This window comes from Lutjanus erythropterus, chromosome 10 (assembly GCF_056507025.1).
Source record: "Lutjanus erythropterus isolate fLutEry1 chromosome 10, fLutEry1.hap2, whole genome shotgun sequence".
Lineage (NCBI taxonomy): Eukaryota > Metazoa > Chordata > Actinopteri > Lutjaniformes > Lutjanidae > Lutjanus > Lutjanus erythropterus.
The window spans coordinates 23,060,485-23,083,015 of NC_139326.1; the positions used below are offsets into that span (position 1 = coordinate 23,060,485).

A 22,531-nucleotide genomic window follows, 5' to 3' on the forward strand; every position below is an offset into this window, starting at 1 on the left:
TCATAAAATCAACTGAGACATATTATTGGACATTATGAGCAAAAAAAAGTCACATCCTCCATACACCAGCAGCTTCAAACTACTAAACTAGCAAAATTATAAACATATTGCATGCTGGAAGTGTGTTCTCAAATACATTTATTTAGGTTTAATTTTCTTTCCAGTGCTGGGGAAGGCTTGATGGGGAAAAACACATCAATATAAGTCAGGTAATTAATGCAGCCTTTCAAACAGAGGAAACAGTGGCATAATAAAACAGAGCGGAGATGTGCAATTAAATAAATATGGTAAACCAAGTCAATCTTGTACAGCTGGGAAATATTACAAAATAGGCAAAAGAGGACAGATGAAGGGAAAATATTAGTCTTCGAATCAAGGGCAGAGAGAGAGGTGAAACAAAGCAATGAAGTTGTCTTTTTTGATATCGTCCTATTGTAGAGAAACAAAGAGAGCAGTAGTGTTCAGGGACACGCGCTGCCAAAAAAGACAACTTTTAGAACATTTTTTCTTTGTAGGTTGTGAGATGGCGATGAAATCCCTGATTGCGGAGATGACAGCCTTAAAAATTGAGAAAAGACGAAAGGTTTTCAGGATGCCCCGCTGTTCTTAAAGGAATGGTTTGGATTATTGATGCGGGGTTGTATGAGGTTTCCTATCCATAGTCAGTGTATTATTTACAGTAGATGCCGATTCGCATGCCCCAGTTTGGAGAAGCAGAGAGGAGTACCTGCATGGAAGCTAAGCAATGTACTGCTGTGGACAGGGTCAGCAGCAAAATACATTTTAGCCACTTAAAAGAGACCCACTTAAAGAAAAACAATATATTTTAAGTTAGGGGTGTTACATACACTGATTATTGATATGGACATCATACAAACCCATTTCAAATAATCCAAACTATCCCTTTAAATAGCACATGTATTGACTGTGTTATCCTGAGGTAAACCTAAAGGAAACAAGCTATTTTATTCTAATGACTAACATCTTCAGGGAGGGTGGAAACTCTGCGGTGAATCTGGACGATCATTCTGGGGATGGATGTGGGCAGCGATATGAGAGAGTGACTTCCTCCCCTGGAGAGAGCTGTGCCCAGCCTTGCCTGCCTCTCTCTCGTGCATACACCCAACACTCCCAGCCACACTCACTCTCTGGTCCCAGTCTGGGACACAATTAATGGCTGAAGGCCCCGCAGAGACTGATGTGAAAATAGGTATGAAGTGTGTGTGTGTGACTGAGTGAAGCCGAGCGCGAGGGGGAAAAAAAGAAAGTGACAGAAGAGGGGGCAGACAGACAAAAACAGACAGGCAAAACTCCTCTATTCAGGTAAACACATCCAGGCAAGAGTAAATAGCTGCATTTGTGCAATATATAATTTGTAAAGAGCCCATCCATTTAAAGCTATCTTCGGTAAACAACCTCCTTAGTGCTGCTGGGAAATACCTGACCTAAAACCAGGAAGTATTTCAGCATGTAGCTGTTGGAGCTGAGGGAATAACACCCAGACTCTAGCTGGCAAATGGTCAAATCAAACACCACCATTGCTACACACACACTGATGATCATCTAACTCCGTGGAAAATCTGATATTCAGTCTTTCCCTTCACCCTCTATCGACTCTCCCCTCTCTGCGTCCCTCCTCCCTCCATTTTGTGAAGGCTGAGTGTTTTCTGAAGTGGCGTCTCCATCTCTAAAGGGTCTCTTTGGGGCCCACCCATGATCCTTCTCACTCTCACACCCTTTGAAAAGTGAGGAGTCCACAGCAATAAAACACAGTTCTTTCTCTCTCACACACATCCCTGCTCCGCGCTGACTGTGAGGTCCTGTCTGTATGTACTTATGTTGCTATGGTGGTAATCAATATGTCTGCGCTAGTGTCTCCAAAAACAGATTCTTGGTCAATGATTGTACACTGCAAACCATTATAATGTTATTATTATCCTCACACACACACACACACACACACACTGATCACATATTCACAGGATTGTCTATCTCATCACATGTAATATCACCACAGTGAAATCGCCAATGTCAACAGCAACTACAAAACGTCTAACCATCATGCTCTCTATTCAAACGTGTACTTTATTTTGCCATTTCTCTTTTATGCAACTTTATACTTTACTTTCACTTCACTAAATGCATGAATTGTTTCCCTTGTGCTTGGGAACACAATTCCCAAGATGGTCCAAAGACAGACTACCAGCATAATGAAAACTTGTTAAACCTTACAATGAAAATCTACCTCTTGTAAGAGCAGAGAGAACCTACTCACCTAATTTGCTCTATTTTAGTTTCTATGCATTTGAGCCTTGGTGCATGCACCTGCAACTGTGTGTAGTAGATATTGGAACTGAGTGTTGTGGCACTTATTGATAATAATGTCCTCTTTGTGTACCGGAGTTTGGATTTGTACACTGATTAAGTCAAAAGCCATAAATGCTATAACATTGACACACAGATGATAAAAAATCTCAATAAATATGACTTGAAGGGATAGTTTGCATTACTTGATGTGTGGCTGTATGCAGTACTCATCAATAGTCAGTATACTGCTGACAGTAGATGCCGGTCAGCACACACCCAGTTTGGAGAAGCAGAGAGGAGTACCAGCAGGGAAGCTACACAATGTACTCCTGTGGACAGGGTCAGCATCAAAGTGTATTTTAACCACTTGAAAGAGATCCAGCTAAAAAATCTGGCATTGCTGTACAACCGCTGCCTCAATTCGTTAGTTTGTTTGTGCGATTGTGTGACCTTTGTGTCATGGTGTGACTTTGGTGAATCCAAACTATCCTTTTAAAACACCAACAAACTGACAGACCAAAGCAGCAGTAGACCAGCAATTCCCTTGTGCTGTGAGCTAAATTGACTGATTTCACAGATGAAGTTTGGTTGGTTTGGAGAGAGCGGTATTTGGCTCATATAACAATAGTTTCCCGTCGGAAAAGCCCACCTGATGGGAAGGTAGAGAATATTCTAAATATAGCATAGACTTAACGTGACAGATTTTTTTTACGTGGAGCTTTTTTAAGTGGCTAAAATATGTTTCATTGCACACACTGTCCACAGCAGTTCCATGCTTTTACTCCTCTCTGGTTCTCCAAACTTGGGGTTGACTGGCATCTACACTGACTATGGATACTGTAAGTACCTCATACAACCCCACATTATACAACATGAACTATCCCTTTAAGAAATATGACTTCAAGTAAAGGTTGAATACTTCTTCCATCACTGACAACTGTAGGGTCAATGTGTTCGACGACTGCCTTGGAATTCCACTTTCAGCAAAATCTAACTTCACATCGGTGATTGAAAATGTGTTTCAGGGCAGCTTGGCGACAGTTGAATGTGTGTGTGACAGAGAGATAGTGGGGGAGAGAGAGCAATTATAGGGGAAAAGGTGAACTCCATGGCTGAGTACTCCCTTATTAATGGGTAGCACTTGAAGAACAGCACACAAACACTTACAAACAGCCCATACGCACAGCCAAACACACACACATGCACACACACACACAGCCCCATGTCATGACCAGGTCATGGGTAACTCTAACAATAGCCCTTAATAGTACAGTGCTGAAAGCACTTTACCACTGAAGGGGGAAATGTATCCCTCTCTATCTCAACGATTCATGTGAAAAGATCTGCTCACACTCACACACACACATGCACATACACACACACACAAAACACAGAATTTGGCCACATGAAAGAGGCATTTCATTCCCATACTGTCCGTCAAAGCTGAGGAATGCTAATGGTGAAAAAGACAGAATACACAGACTCTTTCTCTCGCTCTCTCACATACACACACACACACATTACACACACACACACTCAGGCTGCCTGTAATCTCACTCATATGGACAATATATATAAAACAATGCACAGACACTCCACTTCCGCACAAACCGCTGACATGGGCTGGTTGCACCCGCTCTATATTGAGTCGAGCCTTGCAAGGACCTCTGGGAAATATGCTGCTGAAACGTCCCCTTCGCACATTGACCTCTAAACCTCCACAGAACAATGACGCTCACACACACAAATGAGTGCACGTATGCACAAATATAGACTGTTTGCCACAGTGACTGACAGCTCAATGAGACAAACCGCTATAGTAAACACAGGATATGATGTCCACCGCAAACTATAAATACATTATGATGCACATATAGTTGAGTGTGTGTTTGTGCATGGTGTTCCTATGGGAGTTGGAGAAAATAAGCGAGTAATGGAGAGAAAGAGTCAAAAGGAGGAAGCAGCTATTTTTTTCGTGTGTGTGTGTGTGTGTGTGTGTGTGTGTGTGTGTGTGTGAGTGCATATGTGTGGGTGTATGGGACTAAGCAACATTAGTCATGCTACTGCTGCATAACATGTTCGTACAGCACAAAATGAATCGAAGCTCCTTAGCCTTTTGTGCAGAATGCGTACACACAAACGCTCACAGCATCAATAGAGGCTTTATTGTTATATTTCTACCTTTAACTCTGATCGAGCTGCAATAAAAGATGAGTTATGAGTTGCAAATGAATTGTTTCTGACACATCTGTGAGTCAACGTTGACTTCCCTGCACTTTATTTGAGATGAAAAGATGAAAAAAGGGTTGTCCAAATAACAAAAAAAAACTGTAAATCCTAAATCTTTTTCTGTCCCTTTCCAATAATCCATCACTTGTTCAGTATTTCCATGGCAACGGCACTGAGTACCACTCTGTACAGAACATAGGAGAGCGAGCCTGTGTCCTTTTTTCCAGGAGCCTTTATGTGTTGACAGGATTGATCCAAAATATTTCTCCATCCATCCCTCACATGCTGCACATCCTCTGTGCCAAAGAGGGTCATGATCTACACCCCTTTTAAGTCTCTTGCGACCGTAAGAGGTCACTTGCCATTTACCATCACATCTCTCTACAAGAGGAACCTCAGATAACCTCTGCTAACTGAATCATCATTCTCCCACGTTTTTGCTCCTAGAAAAAAAAAAACTACTCATCTTTTTTACTCACATTTCTTGCTGTTTCTTAGTTCTTTTCTCACTGGACTGTTGGCTTAAAGGAACGATGTGTAGCTCTTGTGCGTCCAAAAACGAGTACTGCGGTCCGAATAGAGAATTGGAGTCATAGATTGTATTGTTAAATAGACTGAAACCCTATTTAAGATACAATCTGTGGTTGAAACGAGTTGTTTCCCCCTGGCCCTCCAGATGCAAAGAAACTCAGGCAGGCTGCAGGAACACTGTAGGAGTGCAAGATGAGTGCAACATTGTAAACTGACAATAACAAGTTATGACGAGTTCTACTCTTTAAATTTATCATCTGTTTATAACTGTCAGTTGTCTGTCAATGTAAAGTTAAGCCCGTTATCCTGAAAACAGAGGCCTACTGCTCCAAAAATACACACAGTTGTTGGAGTTCAGTGGCTGCCTGCCTTATTGCCTGCCAGACTCCATTAACATGTTTAACTGTTACAAACATCTACCCCTTCTGAAAGATTATTTATGATTTCTTACAACTGATAAACAGGCACTGACTCATTCAGCGAACATTCAGCATTGATTTAAACTCTGATTAATGTGAAACAAGCAAACTAAAACAGTGAGTCTGGTCTGGAATACAAATTTCAAAGGAGGACACCACAGCTGTAGAATTGTTGTTAGAGAACTGAGTATTGAAACTTAACATATTTCCTTTATCACTGATGGCATACCACGGTTATTTTATGATAAAATAGAGTAAATATATCACAGATTTCTCCTTTAAACTGTCAAACTCATTTGAGTTGCTTGTAATGATAATCAGAGGAGCTCAAGCTCATTATAATTTACCGGTAATAAGACATAAAAAAAGGGAATGACAAAACAATGTGAAAAAGAAGAAAGGAAAAAGAGACAAAAAAGAGAAAAGGCACCAAAGGGATTGTGTAAAAGCCAACGATTGACCATAAAATCCATATAATGATTCCAAAGAACATAAGGAAACCTCTTTTTATGCCCTTGGCACCGTTGAAAGGAATACAGAGGTGTTGCTAATGCTTTTTTAACCTCCCTTACCTCCCCTCTCTTCCTCTTCTCACTCCTTACCTCCGTACCACCGGGGAGAGTGTGCTGCTTGTTCAGTCACACTGCATTATGGGGGTTGGAGACATTGAATAACTGTGACATTATAAAACCAAACTGTGAGAGGCCATTGAATCGTGTGTGTGTGTGTGTGTGTGTGTGTGTGTGTGTGTGTGTGTGTGTGTGTATGTGTATGTGATGCCATTCAGCCGCTCGGTTTCCTTTTATTTCTGTCTGACCGCAGGCTCGTAAAAACACATTCTGGCACCAGCAGCTAAAGGCCTCAGCCCACGCCTCAGGTACTAAGGTTTCACTCATTCTTTCCCTTAAATCCCTCCCTTTCTTTCTTTCCTCTGCCTCTGTCTCCATGACTGTCTGCTCCCCGTCTCCATACCAACTCCTTTTCAGTCCTCTTTTCACTGGACCAAACTGTGTGTCTGTCTGGCTCCTCCAATTATAAAGCCCCTCCTTGCATCCTTTATCTTTCTCCATCCGTCTTTATTTTACTCTTGATTTAAGGGCCTGAGCATTCATCTGTCCAAACTGCAGCGGCGAGCTGGGGTCTTGAGGAGAAACAGTACACCAAGCAGCTGTTAAGATTCTCTCAACAGCCATGACAGCATAAATAGCATCACAAATACTTACACTTTTAATTAGCCTGTAACTGCTCTATACAGCTGCACAGAATTGAAATGTTCAACAAAATGGGGCAGATGGTCAGGAATAAAAAAGTGAGCAAAGAGGGAAAAAAAAACTGAAAACCAAATGATGTAAAGAAACTGATGGTAGCTCTGGAATATTCAATGTTGGCAAGTGGTTATTCGGTTCTCTGAAATCCCAGCAGCATTTATACCACGCTCTGTATACTTCTTAAATAGTAAAATATTGAGCATCTTTAACCAATGAATGAAGTCTAAAGCTATATTTAGACTGCAAGCAAATGTGGCCAAAATCTGACTTTTTTGCTCATATGTGGCTCAATTTGTCTTTTCATAACAGTATGAACAGCACCAATCACATGGAATCTGATCATTTCTATTCTGATTTGGGTCATTTAGGCTTTGTTAAGACTCCAGGCAAATCAGATTTGTTTAAGACAGACGGCTTACACTTAAGTAATTAGACCTGATTTGTGTGTCCAGACTTGATCAACCTATCTGCATGGGTTGCTTTCCGATGAGGAAGAATGAGACATGGAGATCTATAATCTCGCCCTCCAAACAGAGGACAGCTGATATGCTTAGCCATTCTGATGCACTTTTGTCACAATGACGTTGTGTGGACTGAGACACATCTTTAGAAATTAGGTAGGAATCACATTTCAAACCACATTCAAATGTGGTTTGGATCTGATTTGCAAAAATCTGATTTCATGTTTTTTTCGCTGTCCAAACTTTCTTCTTTCAATGCAGCCTTAGTCTGAACAGTCATATCAGAGTTCATGCAACTTTTAAGTCACTCTAGATCAACATTCATCACAATTCTGTGCTAGCAGGAGTCACTCTGTTAATGCAAACATGGAAGACAGCAGCAATAAGAGATAGTCTATGGAGAGATAATGAGGTGTTAGACCTAATATGTGATCGGGGTGTCTGATATAGGCCCCATTTAAGATTACCATGAACAGCTAAACAAAAAAAAATTGATCTGCCTAATAAATCCAAATTGAGCACCGTTACCTAAGGCCTGCAGTGTGAATGTAGCAACAAATGTCTGAATCAGTGCAGTAGATTGAGTCTTAAGGCAGGTTCACACCAGCCTTATTTAATGTGGTTAAACTAAACACTGGAGTGTTTATCCCTTGGTTTGGTGTGACCGCCGGATGCAAACTGGTCCAGATGAAGCAGCTACTGGTGTTCTTGGACCGCAGTTGAACTCTGGAGTGCTTTATTTCTGGTGTAAACAGCTCTGTAAATGTCATTTCATTGGTTAAAAAAAAAATTTGTCTTCCTGTTTTGGAGGAAGGTGCATTTTCACAATTTCTGGCCTGTTTGAGTTTTGCCCATGTGAATGCAACCTGGACCAGATTCAAACAATGAATCATCCTGCATTGGTTTGATTCAGGAAGTGGAATTTTAGGCATGAACCACCCTTACTACCTTTGTCAGGAAGAATCAGATTACTTAATTATCACATACATGGTTGCCTGTTAGCAGGAGGCCCCTCTCATTCAGTTGCACGAGTCTCTGTTTGCAGAAGCTTATGTGGCAGACTTTAGTAAAAGGCCCAGCAGTAATGAGAGGACCCTATAAATATAAAACCTATAAATATGATAAGTGGCTAAAGCAAAATAAATTCATACACTGTGGGGATATGATACTGCAATTTCTCTGGCAAGGTCACAGACATTATAAAGACATTATAAAAAGGTCTGCTGACATCATAGGTTCTGTAAACCAATTTCGGGTAATGGGCTTGGAGCACATGCACACACAAATACACACACACACACACACACAGGAGATGCTGAAAGGTTATCTGTGAGTCACGTGTTAACTCTTTCAACTTGTGAAATGGAGCTGTCTTCTGTGCTATCATCTCCTCGAATGATGTCACACCTGCTGCTGGAGCATGGTGATGATCTCACACAGAGATAGTGCCGGTCACAGACTGATGACCTCGGCGATGACCTACAGCTACGAATGTCTATCTGCAGTCTAATCATTCATTCTTTGTTTTTTTCAATTATGAGAACTGCTTTAATCAACGACCACTACAGCAACAGAGAGCGGGATGAAGAGGGTGTATATTGGCGCATGTTTGTGTGTGGATCTGGCTGCCGCAATCAGTTGTGAACCTAATCAAGAAGCAACACATATAGGAAGCTTTTGTGGAAGACACAGTGGGACAAGAAAAAGAGAGCGAACTGAGAAAGAGACAAAGCTTTTGAAGTTTTAACCTTGCAATCATGATGGCTGTCGGGATCAATTGTCTCATCAATGTGTCTTCTGACACGAGCACACATGCGCCGACGACAGGTGAAGTGTCAGTGATGTTCACCAGCATCAGTATAATGAGAAACAAATATTCACAGCACGTACCATTCTTCGCCAATCAACAGACCACATTTGGAAAACAAACAAGTCTATGTGCCTCATTTATGCTGTATGCTTCAAGCATGCACACTCTTAGAAATAAGGGTTCCAAAACGGTTCTTCCTAAAGGACTTAAGTTCGACCCAGAAATATTTGCTTCTGAGGAACCAATTTTTTTGAAGAAAGGTTTTACCAAGGTTTCTATGTAAAAAAAATAAAGGTTCAATTAAGCACAGTTTTCATCCAAAGAACCCTTTTTGGTAGAAAGAATTTTTCAAGGATTGTTAAAACCCTTTTGTCATCGGTTCAGGTTTCTCGGTAGAATCCATTGGGTGGGTTCGAGATAAAACTTTTGGAACATAAAAAGGTCTTTGGTAGAACACCCTCAATGGATTGTTATTAGTACCCTTAGAAGGTGGAAAGGTTTCTGGATAGAACCATTACACCATAGAGGGTTCTGGGTGAAACCTTTCACAGATGGTTATATGTACAACCCTTTGTGTTGGTCATAGGTAGAACCTTCTGGAAGGGTTCCAGGTTGAAGTAGAAAAGGTTCCAGCAGGAACCAAAAACTCCTGTGGGGTCAAGCTGAAGAACCCGTCATGGTTCTAGTTAGCGTCTTTATTTTGTCTCCCAGTATTTAACCCAGTCTGCACCATTGCATGTTTGTGTGAATGAGCAAGTGTGTTTTTGAGTGTGTGTTTGATCAGCTGCGGGTTGTTAGAATGGGTAGTAGCTGCCCTTTGCCCCCCTCCATCTTCCTTCCTGGCCTTCAAGTTCACAGTCTCAGGCCAATCAAAAAGCAGCGTGGGGTCACAGCGGGGTTGCGAGTCAGGGGTTAAGCTGAAAAAGCACACACAGTGGGACCGGCGGTGGGGAATGACTACTTTCTCTGAGGGGGAATCAACCAGGCACACATGCACAGAGAAACACACCTACAAAAAGAGTGTGCGCAAGTACACAAGCATGCACTTTCAGCGGGCATGAGGCATGTCTTTTTCAGCTCATGGGGCAGCTTTTCTTCTGTCTCAACATTTTCTTTGTGCGGTAGCCGCAGAGGGTGGGGCGTTTATTATGTAAAATTCTATGTTTCTGCAATTTGGCATTGATCATAGAGGCAATTAACATGTTTTCTCTCCTACTCATCACTGCTCTGACTCATTCACACATACACACACCTCCAAAACAGGGGAAGTTTAATTAATCTCTGGCACTCTATGCTTTGACGCAAGCCACAAATCTAACTGTCTCCAGTGGATGCCTCCCTCGCCTCCCTCTTACCAGTCCTCCTCCTCCTACAATCCGTTGTTCCAGTCCCAATGGACACACAAACAACTCCTCAAACACATGTACATTTCAGATAGGCCTCTTTTTGTTATCTCCTCACTCTTTTATTCCCCTGTGGGACAGTGCTTGTCACCTCTTATGCTACTGTTGCTCTCTGAGACCTCCTCCTCCTTGTGTCTTTTTCACCTGCTGCCACGTTCACCGGGAGGACATACCAATCCCAGTCCAACTACCCTCAGTGAAGGTGCCCAAACCAACCAGTAGGAGTCACTACTAGGAACTGAACCCAGGTCTCAGCGGTGGCTGGCGGGTGCTTTGCCCCCTGCACCACCCGTGTGCCTTTGAAAGAGAGAGGCCTTTGAAACAGAGCTGGAACAAAAGGACTGCTGTTTGTGTGCGAGAGAGAAAAAAAGCTGTAGCGTTTGTACTACAGTGACACATCCAAACAGCTGGACGTCTGCTGAGACAAAGAGAGAGGTGACCTAACCGAAGAAGACAGATACACTGCTCTGAAAGTCATCGTCAATATATCAAAAACATATTCGGTGTGGCTTTGCATATGAACCCTCTGTCTTTGCTCCTGGGTCATCTGAGTCAAGATGCTGTGTTAGTTCTGGCAGACAGTACAATATTCTTGTATATGCCCCAAGGAAAAATGTTTATGTCATGGATCAATGACAAACATCCCACTAAAGCAAACTGCCACTGGATAATCATGGAGTGTTTTCCGTTTAAATACTTGACCTGCATATTTCACAAAGGATAGTTCATGAACATATGGATTCTATTTTTATTTTAAAAAAACATGCATTGTATTGTTGCTGTTTTTTTCTTACCATTATATTTTTTCAGCTATTGTTATTTTTTATGCTGATTGCATGGACCGATGTTATGCAGAGTGCTTTGTTATTCCTGTGTGTTTACCAAAAAAAGAGAACTCAAACATATTTGTGGAGAAATGCCATGAAAAAAGGAAACCGGCAATGGATTGATCCTACTAACAAGTATTGTTGGCATATTCAAAGCATGATATTGCTTATAAACTGTGCAACATCACTGTTGTCCTGTTGGAAACACATCAGTGACCTGCACTGCTGAACTGGCTGACATGTTCTTTTATTATGATGATGAACATGGGCAGTAGAGTTTATTTTGAGTCTATCCCACATCCTGTTGTTGCAATACTCAGTAGCACACCAAGTCCGCAACTAAAAACAGTGTTTTAGGAAATTATTGGCCCCTTTTTTAAATATAAAAGCAGTGCTAAGGTTACCACAATACCAGCATTTTAAACTGAGATACAATATTAGTATAAAAAATACTCAACAGCTCATTGGATGCCACAGCAAAAAGAAAAAAGTCAGAGGCACACAAAATATTTTGGTAATTTTTCTCTTTTTTTTAAATGAACAAACTGCACACAGTGCTGGTACAGAAAACGTCACTGAACACTGTCTGGTTTTGCTGCTGCAAGCCAAATTTCTGGCAGGAAATGAAGAATAAATTGAACTGAGGCCTTGAATGAGCACTTAGATCTTTTTCATTTATATAGATTTGTACTTTCAATATTATTAAATCTTTACACTGTGCTGTTTTCAAACATGTGGTATTGTAAAAGTATTTAAGTAACAATACTTTCGACAGCTGCACTATATATTTGAAACTTGGGACACAGACTGATAGGGGAAGTCTGAAAATATCGAGGGATTAATGTATTGCTGGTGTAAGTACACTGGTCCAATGAAATAACGGCATAAAAGTTTCAAACAGACATTGTTCATTGTAATTTTTAAGTCTCTGAAGTAAACGTGTGGTGATAAACAGGTCCAAACATATTCACACAACATAAATCAAATAAAATAACTGATAACATTCATGTAAGGGCACATCAACAAACATTATACATAAGTATGAAACAAGTTCAAGTTCAAAATCACAACAAATTACTGTGCAATTTAAAGCAGCATTTTGATCGAATTACACAACTACATCCATTCTCCTTGTTGATGTTGTGGTTTGTCCACATTTCACTGAAGGGTTTCAGGTTTGTGTGAATGTCTATATCCTTTTTTGGTGGATTTTCTTCCTGCCAACATCAACAACATTCTGACATCTCAATCCAGAATCACCATCATATTGGAATTCATTTAAGCCCTGATGCTCAGCACTAACATGGTGTATTCAGTTATCTCCCAGATATCTGCCCACTCCCTGAACACATAAAGCACGGAAGTATGAAATGTGGCTAAGGCTGAAAATAGCAGAGCACCCAGGTTTAATTTCCTCATGTCATTTGTTCTGGCCTGATCCTGAGAGGGTGAGAGCAGCCCAGGGGTCGTGGTTAAATATTATCCCTGAGGGGGGAAAGAAACAACAGTGGCTACCAGCCACACTGCAGCTTCCTTCATGGGGTTGTGGATAAATATTATCAGTGGTGTGTGCTGCTCTTGATTATAGGGTTAATAGGGCACAGACACACAGGCAGACACAAACACACACTCGTTTTTAAGCTCATGCAGTTGAATGTTGGCAATTTTACCATGCCATTTCATAGCGGCTAGGTTTCTGAATGTCAGCACACACACACATATCCCTGCACACACTGAGGCTGCTGCTATTTGTCCATTCAAGGCGGGTTTAGCTGGATGACAACAATAATGGGGGTAAAACACAAACATGCACCGGCGATGACCTCCAGTGTCGTGATAGCATCTTTGGCTGTTGAAAGATACACTGAGAAAGAGAGGTAGAGAGCCAAAGTGGGAGGACGTAAGATGGGATGACTCTGGCAGAGACAGGAGTCGAACATGAAGAGGGAGTGGCAGTGAGGGACATGAAGGGAAGAGGAGACGGCATAGGGAGGCCAACATAGCCAGAGCCATCAAAAGAAAGGTCACGTTCAGGAGAGGACTCTCTAAGCGTGTCTTTCTGCATTTGTCCAAGCTGTGTTAATGTGTTGCTTTATTTGTTGGTCTTTGTATCTATGTTTGTGTGTGTGTGTGTGTGTGTGTGTGTGTGTGTGTGTGTGTGTGTGTGTGTGTGTGTGTGTGTGTGTGTGTGTGTGTGTGTGTGTGTGTGCATGTGTGTTGTCTCCTGTGTGAACTCCAGGCTGGCTGGGTTTAAGCAGTCTAAGCTGACAGAGGTATGTGGGATGGACTAAGCCCAGATATCTGTTGCACAGACAGACGCGCACACACAGCTGTGGAGTCATGCACCGCCACAAAGACACACAAACACACACGCACACACACACACACAAAGGAAGAAAAAAAGAAGAGGTAGATATTAGAGAATGACAGCAGACACCACAGAAACAGGAGAGAGATGGAGTAAGAGACAGCATCTCAGAGAGACTCCAACGGGAAAAACAGACGGAGAGAAATTCAAAACTTGTTGTTTACTTTCCATTAAAGTCCCAGGAAGACAATCCTTCTGTGTTTTTCCTATGATAAGACCACATCCAGCTTAGAAACACATGATATCCCAGACTGGGGAGTCTGGAGCTGAAGCTGTCGCCTGCAGTAAGGCTGTTGGCAACAAGCTTTTATATGTGTCTGTCTGACTGTCCTATAATACTAGATTATTCCAGACTTTTGTAAAGATTAAGTCAGTAGTTCTATGTTGTCATCCCCAGTGTGGTAGTGTGAATGAGAGTTTACACAGCTTAATCATTGTGATTCAACATGTTCATCATTATAATGACTTGGCTGCAAGTCAATTTACCTTGATTTTACGGCACTCTATTCCTTGTAACAGGGTGAAAATAAGCTTAAAAGACATCTGAATTTCTAATGCCTCATTTTTTTTTCTCGAGCTGAAACACATTAATGGATTAGTGGAATCATAAGAAAATTAATTTACAACTTTTGAAGCAAAAAAAATGCTTCCTTGTTATATCTTCTCAATTCTGAATGTTTCCTGCTTTTCTTGGTCTTAGGTGATACTAAACTGTTTTTTATCTGATCTATTAGGACTTTTGGCTGTCAGTCATCAGAAGATCCTAAATTCCAAGGTGATGCCTCTAGAATTGCTAGTTTTGACCAACTTTTTATCATTGTCTTTATGCCTCTGTCCTGGTGACAGCCGTGGCCAGAGACACATGATATCTCAAGAACGCCTTGAGGGGCCGTCTTTAATCTAGGCACAAATGACCGGTTGGAGTCAAGGAAGAACTGATTCGAATTTGGTGGTTAAAGGTTAAAGGTCACTATATCTCTGGAAGGAACAACCAAGCTAAATTTCTTCAAATTTGGCACAAATGTCCAGTTGGGCTAAAGAATGAACAGATTAGAATTTGGAGATCACAGAATATGTTTTTGGCCATAACTCAAGAATTCACACACTAATTTGACGAAATTTCACACTAATGTCTCATGGGATAAAATAATGAGGTGATGCCATTTTATATCAAAAAGGTCAAAGGTCAGCTTCACTGCGACATAATGTCCTGTCAGTCCTCTGTGAAAAAAAATCTCTAAGTGAAGACAGCATGTGTCTCACTAGAAATTATTCACTGGAATCATGCAGGTCCATATAGTGCTAATTTCCATTTCCTCCCAAAATACACTTAATATGTTTAATTAAATTCCTTAAGAGTTTTCATCACTTAAGTCCAGACAGACATGGATATAAACTGCAACTTAGCTGGTTAGCGGCGGCATACTGCAAGGCAGTAATTCTAGTTGGACATGTCATAGAGCAAATGATTAATAATGAAATCTGCTGCTGAATCAATAGTGAAAACGATTGTTGGTTGCTGGAGATTTCAGTCTTATAAACTCATATTTCAGAAAATAACCGGTTTGAAATACAGTGCATCTTTTATCCGTGTGGTAGCAGGCTAGGATTATTTGCACATTTGAGTTCTTGAAAACAAGCCACTTCATTAAAATAATGGTTAGACCATCGATTTGTCTCTACTGTTAAGGAATTTAGGATAGACTTAACAGTAGAATAGCTCACAGGAGGCATGATACTGTTTTTGGAACAAAAAACTGGTCATACATCACAAATACAACTGTGACCTCAATTAATGAGCATCATAAGGCAGACAGCCTCTGTGAAGACAAACTCCCTTCAAACACTCCATCAGATATCTTAGACACTTACTTATTGTTTTCATGTGGAGGGTGTTTTGTAATCTTCGGTGTCTATGGGCCTGGTAGCATACAGCTGATATTACTTTGTGTGCATGTGTGTGTGTATCTGTGTGTGTGTGTGTGTGTGTGTGTGTGTGTGTGTGTGTGTGTGTGTTTGTGTGTGTGTGTGTGTGTGTGTGTGTGTGTGTGTGTGTGTGTGTGTGTGTGTGTGTGTTTTTGACAAGGCTAATTGCATCAGAGCTGTCTGAGAGCACTGTCAGCTCCCCAGTCATTACCAGGAAAGACAGATGTTTTAGAACTCAGCACGGCACATTCATACATGCACACACAGACACACAAACACAACATTACGTACTGTACCTATGAAAGCTACTAGGTGACGCCTAAATCAGGTTTTATGTGAAAAGCGTTGATTCATTTCCCACCACTAAAAAGCAAGCTCCATTTTACAGCCAGGCCCAATATTGAACATGACTCTACACTAAATATCTGGCTAAAGTGTCACTGGGTTTAACACCGTGACCTCCACGCTACAGTGCGCTTTTATAGTGCTGCATTATACTGAACGTCTAAATTTGTGTTTGAATCGAGTCCAAAATGAACAATGTGTGTATTTGTGCGAGTGACAAAGTGCTGTGCTTGTTTTGTACGTATCGTGGCAGCCATATTCAGCAGGCTGTGTTCTCTGTCTCTCTCTCTCTCTCTGTCCCTGATGTGTTTTCCATGTGTGCTGGAAAGACAAACACAGCTGCACTTTAATGACACTCAAATGCTTCTGGGATTCAGAACGCATGTGTATGCGTGCATGTGTGCGTATGTGTGTGTTTTTGTGTAAGGGTGTGTGTTCCTTTTGACCACTTCAGTGAAAAGCCTGTTGAAGCTACTCTTGCTCTGTATAACTGCCCCCAGAACTCCCCACCGCAACTTCACCTTTATGTGTGCACTATAAAAAAAACAAATTGAGAAAACTCATTTCAAGGCAACTGCCTTCACTGGACTTTTAAAATTTGAATCAAACCCAGACTTTTAGGTTTTGACATAAACTAGACAAAGTTTTGCCAACCTATAATCTTTTGTTGAGATAAGTTACTTCTCATCTTTGGATAAACTTGATTCTTTGAGTTTTAGAAACCTCAGATGTATTTTCACAATGAGTTGTAACCCTCATTTGTCATTACTTGGGTTGCAATTGAAAGTATTAACTTAATTAGAGCTGCAGTGATTAAATTAATTGCCAATTATTTTAATAACTGATTAATCATTTTGTGTCACCTTTTCATTAAATAAATGTCAAAATTCTCCGATTTCAACATTTCAAAACTGAATATTATGTATTTATCTATGACAGTTAACTAAATATTTTTCGGTTGTGGACAAAATAAGGCATTTGAGGACATCATCTTGGACTTTGGGAAAAACTGATCAACATTTTTCACCATTTTCTGACATTTTATAGACCAAACAAATAATCGATTAATTGAGAAAATAATCAACAGATTAACTGACAATGAAAATAATCATCAGTTGTTGCCCTACAATTAACCATTATTCACTTTCACTTCAGTGAGTTTTTGAAATGCAATTTTTCACGGTTTCTAAAACTCAAATGTTCAAGTTTATCCAAAGAGGGAAAGCAATATATCTCAACAAAAGATTATAGGTTGGCAAAAACTTTTTCAAAACCTAAGAGTTTGAATTGGCCTCATAACTCAAAAATCTTTTTTAAGTAAGATGCCTTGAAATTTGGTGGTTTTCATAACATTTTTGTTTTTACAGTGTGTGTGCATGTGAGGGTGTGTTCCTCAGAGAGTCGTGAATATTCTAAGTGGTATTTCTGAGCAGATATGCCCTCACTGGTGATATCTTTACATCCCCTCTTCCTCTTTTACTGTATACTCTCCATTCATAAACAGCTACAGTATACATACACACACACACACACACACACACACACACACACACACACACACGCACACACGCACGCACGCAGACTGCAGGGAGTCCCTGGACGAGATGAGACAGGCTGTGAGCTTCAAATGACCCCGAAAACAGAACTGCTGCTGAGTGATAAATGAGACAAATACACGCTGGCGCTCTCTCCCTCTCACTTTCTCTCTGTCTCGCTCTCCCTCATTAACACAACACAAATGGAGCCATCTCCTCTTTCTCCTCTCCTCCCATCTCCATGCATAAATCTTCCCATCTCGAACAGTTGCGCCGCTGATAAATTTTAATTTTCCTCTATCTCTCTCTTACTCTTGTTTTTTTAATACGTATAAAAATGGAATCAGCTTTCACTCTCAATCAGCAAAAACGTCAGAAACTTCAGATGAATTAAAGGGATAGTTTGGATTATTTGACGTGGGGTGGTATGAAGTACTTGTCAATAGTCATTGCATTACTGTAGATATGGTAGATGCCGCTCAGTGCTGCTGTGAACAGGGTTGGTAACAAAATTTTAGCCACTTAAAAAAAAAATCAATATCAGTTAAAGTGTACACTATATTTAGTTTTTTTTTCAGTACACTCCAACTCCCATGTTCTGCAAGTTAAAATGACTACATTTGCCTATGAAGTTTGGTTGGCTTAGAGAAAGCAATATTTGTCTTATATAATGGCGGTTTCCTGTCAGAAAAGGCTGTCTGACAGCAAAGTAATGCAAAGAAAATATTCAAAATACACAAAATACAACATACATTTGAACTGATATTGATTTTTTTACGTGGGCTTTTTAAGTGGGTGAAATACATTCAATGTTGTTGCTGACCCTGTCCACAGCAAGTACATTGTTTAGCTTTTGAGCTGGTAGTCCTCTCTGCTTCTCCAAACTCAAAAAGTATCTCATACAACACCACTTAAAATAATCTAAACGATCCCTTAAAAACTCAAGTAACCGAGCATAAAACAGCCTGATTTTTATTACATCTATGCTTTTGTAATGGACTACAGCATCATGATAACTAAGCCAAACAAAAACACAGTTCTGTCCATCATGTACACTTTTACAGACACTGTGTGGATTTTACTTTAGGTCAGTTTATACAGTAATATCCTGTCATTCTACGGCATGAGTTTTACAGGTTAAACTCGGGAGTCATATAGTGGACTGCTGTAATAAAACGTGGGGACACAGCTGTGTATGTGTTCTGTAGAAGTAATGTGCATATTTATTGCTTAGTGCATCGGTTTTGTCACAAAACATAAAGCTACAGATGCAAACATTAATTCAAACAGGCACACAAGTGGATTGGAAAGTTTCATTGGCAGGTAACGCTGGATCAACAGCTTATTGATGCGAAGGCAGCATGACAGAAGGGTGAATCAAACAGCAGTTGTTTGCCACGCTGATCCCTTGATTCCCACACAATCTGTTCCTCCTGATCAGCACTTTTCACAACAGTTACTGCGGAAAATGACAAAGCCAGTCAGATACTTTTATTGATCTGTTGTTTTACTCCAGCTCCGTTGTCTCTTCAGATGTCCTGGATTCACCCTCTCTCCCTTTCTTCTCTGATTCTCTCCTGCTCTTTGACTATCTCTCACTCCCCATCCGAGCTCATGAGTTCAGCCTTGAAAGACCTTTCATCTGGTGCACTCAAAGGGATGCGGTAATCCATTCTCCTGAAGCTACAGTACAGTATGTGTGTGCTCTCTGAGACCTTATTGTGTGCCCAATTATTAAAGACAGTGTCACACAGAAGGCAGATAACAGAATAAATCTCTACTGCCATCTTTCTCATCTACCATCCTCGAACCTCAAGGTTGAGTCTGATTGTTAAAAGGCATCCATCTATCCATTCATCTTTACATCTATATATGCACCCATTCTAAGGCCCCACTCACAAAGTGGCACAGCAAAATCAATCAGAGCATCTTCCCAAAATATGTTGTCCTAAAAGATGACACAGAAACTACTCATGGGGCCCGCTATTGTAAGCTATTGTCGCTCGCAACCTAGCCGCTAACAGACTAACCAGTAGGGCTGCAACTAACGGCTGTTTATTGATTAATCTGCATCTGCCCTATAGTGTAAAATGTCAAAGAGAGATTTGTTAGCATTGTTCTGCACATTATAAATGTTTTATAATGTGACTATACTGCAGCTAGGATATGCTTACGTTTAGGGACACAAACACCTGGTTAGGGTTTGGAAAACCATGATCCTTTGTGTGCCTGGGCTTCCCTTCTAGACAAGACCCTGGAGCACAGTATATACCAGCTTCCACTTGTGTCCATAGTAACACTGTCACTATGCAAAGCTTGTGATCATAGGTGATGGTTGAGAAGTAGATTCAAGAACTGCTTTCTACACAAATCCACCTGTCTATCTGGCAATCCTTTACTTATGAAAAACACCTTCAGCTTCACAACATGAAGTCTCTATCACTGGAACAAGCACCAACAACACAAGTAGAAATGAGCTCAGAGAACTGAAGCATCAATCTTTGCCTGACCTCTGACCTGAAACCAGTTTGCGACGGAGGTCCCTAATCAGGAGATAACACAGCTTTCAGTGTGACGGGTGCGCCCAAACCCTCCATGACGATGAAGGTGAAGATTCAACGAGGTAAGGAGTACAGCATTAACATGAATTGGAGCCATAAAAGTGAACGTTGTAATTTAATTCAATGGAGTTCACACAGCTAGTAATACTGCAATTTAAATATTCCATTAAAGCAATATAGGCTGGACTTTTTTGTATGCACAAGCTCAAGTTTTGCTTTCAATTAAAGACAATTAAGAGGTTGTAGCTCGCCGTAGTGGACTCCCAGCTCATCCCCAGTTGGTCTGATAATGGAGAGAAACACACACACACACACACACACACACACACACACACACACACACACACACACACTTTTCTTCCGTCCATTTCCCATCCTGATGTGATGAAGTCTGGCCGGAAACAGCCATTTCCCTGAATGTTCCCATCTCTCCTCCGGCATACTCCCTCATCCCTGATTCATTGCCAATAAATCACAGAGGGAGAGAGAAACAGAACGAGAGAGACAGAGCAAGGAAGAAAAAAGTGGAAGAGAGACAGAAGAGTAGGGGGAGAGGGAAGGGGGAAACGGCAGTATAAACCAGGAGACGGTGCACAGGAGAGATGAGAGAACAGAGAGATGAAGGAAAACCAGATGTGTGATGCGTCTTCGTCAAGTTCGAATTGCCAAACACGGGTGATTGTACTTTGAAGTGGTGACGTCTCTTCAAAGAAAACAACAACGCAGATGCCATAAAAACACCATTACGAAGTGGATATGCTTTATTTCATGGGCACTGGTCAAACTCTAAACAAACAAAAAGAGAGGAAGAGGTAGATTGCAAGAGAAAAACAGACAATTTGCTACTCGAGTGTTCTTTTTATGGCCACCAAAACACGGACTAGGATTAAATTCAGTCTGTCTTTCAAGTTTCACAAATCAGCACAGACTGAAACAATTTCCACGTTGCTCTCATGTCTTTTTTTCCCATCCTCCACTTACAGAAGCCTATTATGGCAGAGTAATATACTGTACGCCACCTGCAAACCCCACCCAAATGAAGAGGCTCTTTGATCATGCCCTCCCTGCTGTTTACCCTCCCACAGGGGCTCCAGTTACCACTACTACCTCCCCTGTCAAGTCATCAACATTGCACCTAAGCACAACACAAGGGATTTCAGTCACCACTCGAACCCCCTTCATTTCTCTGTGGGTTTAAATTATCTCCTAAAATAGAACTTGGTATCTGTGTGCTATCTGCACTGCTATAGGAGCTAAATCCTCCTTGTTATTTTGCCTCCGTGGCCTTTAAACTTGACAGCAGTAGAGTTAAATTCTCAAGTTCAGGCAGGGACCTTTATTTCGTGTCTGTCTGTCCCCTAATTTATTTCATTTCTCTACTACTGGTTCACAAAAAAGGCATAGAGTTCCCTTATACTTAATAAAATAACAATAAGCAAGCTACACCCAACATGTCAGAAATAAGATTCGTCAACTTGAGACTTCTGATGCCTCTTGAGTGAAACCACCACACTGAGTTGTTATTGTACCACTTTACAGCTGTCAAACTTAATAGCCTTGAAGTGTTTAATATATTAAACGGATTCTCCACTTACTTGCTTTTACCCAAAGCTTTCAAAGGCATTTCATGTGATTGGTTCCATCTATAGAACCAATCACAATGTTTGTTTACAATAACTTAACCAGGTAGAAAACACCTGCATACATACACAACATTTATCGGCAACAACATGCTGAATGTTTTCTTTAGTTCCTGATTATATTTCAAAGTGTATATATGTCCTTTATCTAAAAGGAGGAGTTACAGGAGTTAATTTGGCCCGCCGGTGAGATGTAGCTGATGGGTGGTTTATCATAGACGCTAGCAAAGCAACACAAGTTTAAAATGAGGAACGTGGTTGGACCACTGTGTTTCACTATATATCATTAAATGTTACAGTTTAAGCTGAAAGTGACAACAGAAATAAACAAAATTTCACGTTTCTGCAGTTCAAATCAACTGCCAGTTGTTGGAAGTAACTGTTGTTGCTAGTGTGACATCATGCTGAGTCTGCTGACACTTAGGTTGACTGATAACTAAACTCCATCTCTCAACTAATCTCCATGACAACTGAGAAATTTTCATCCAGAGAAAGAATGTGAGATGCTGTTGGAAGCTCTGGGAGAAAAAAAAGCTAATATGTGGAGACCTTGAGTTAAGGGTTAATGTAATGTAAATTCTTGGCAATCCAGGTCATGGTTTAGAAAAAGCCTTCTGGATGACAAGAACTGAAAGCAAGCCTAGTTGCCTTTGACTTAGCAGTTATAGACAGACCTTTTTGTAAAACCTGAACTGAACTTTTGTAAGATTTCCAAACTGTCTTTGCTGAATGAAATTGGAATGACCACCCTTTTCGCATTATTTTCGCTTTGAACTTCTCGATCTGACAAATCTGAAGTAAATTGGACGCCGCCTCTTTCAACAAATGGCTGTGCAGTTTGAAGAGCAGTTTGAAGACAGGCTGTTCCTTAAACCTGTTGTTGACATTTCGTCAGCCACAA

At 40.8% G+C, this 22,531-nt stretch overlaps 1 protein-coding gene across 1 annotated transcript in view; it reads right to left on the reverse strand.

The window, feature by feature from the left end:
- Positions 1-22,531, reverse strand: part of aopep (aminopeptidase O (putative)) — a 105,122-nt gene that overhangs the window by 19,631 nt on the left and 62,960 nt on the right. The window lies entirely within an intron of this gene.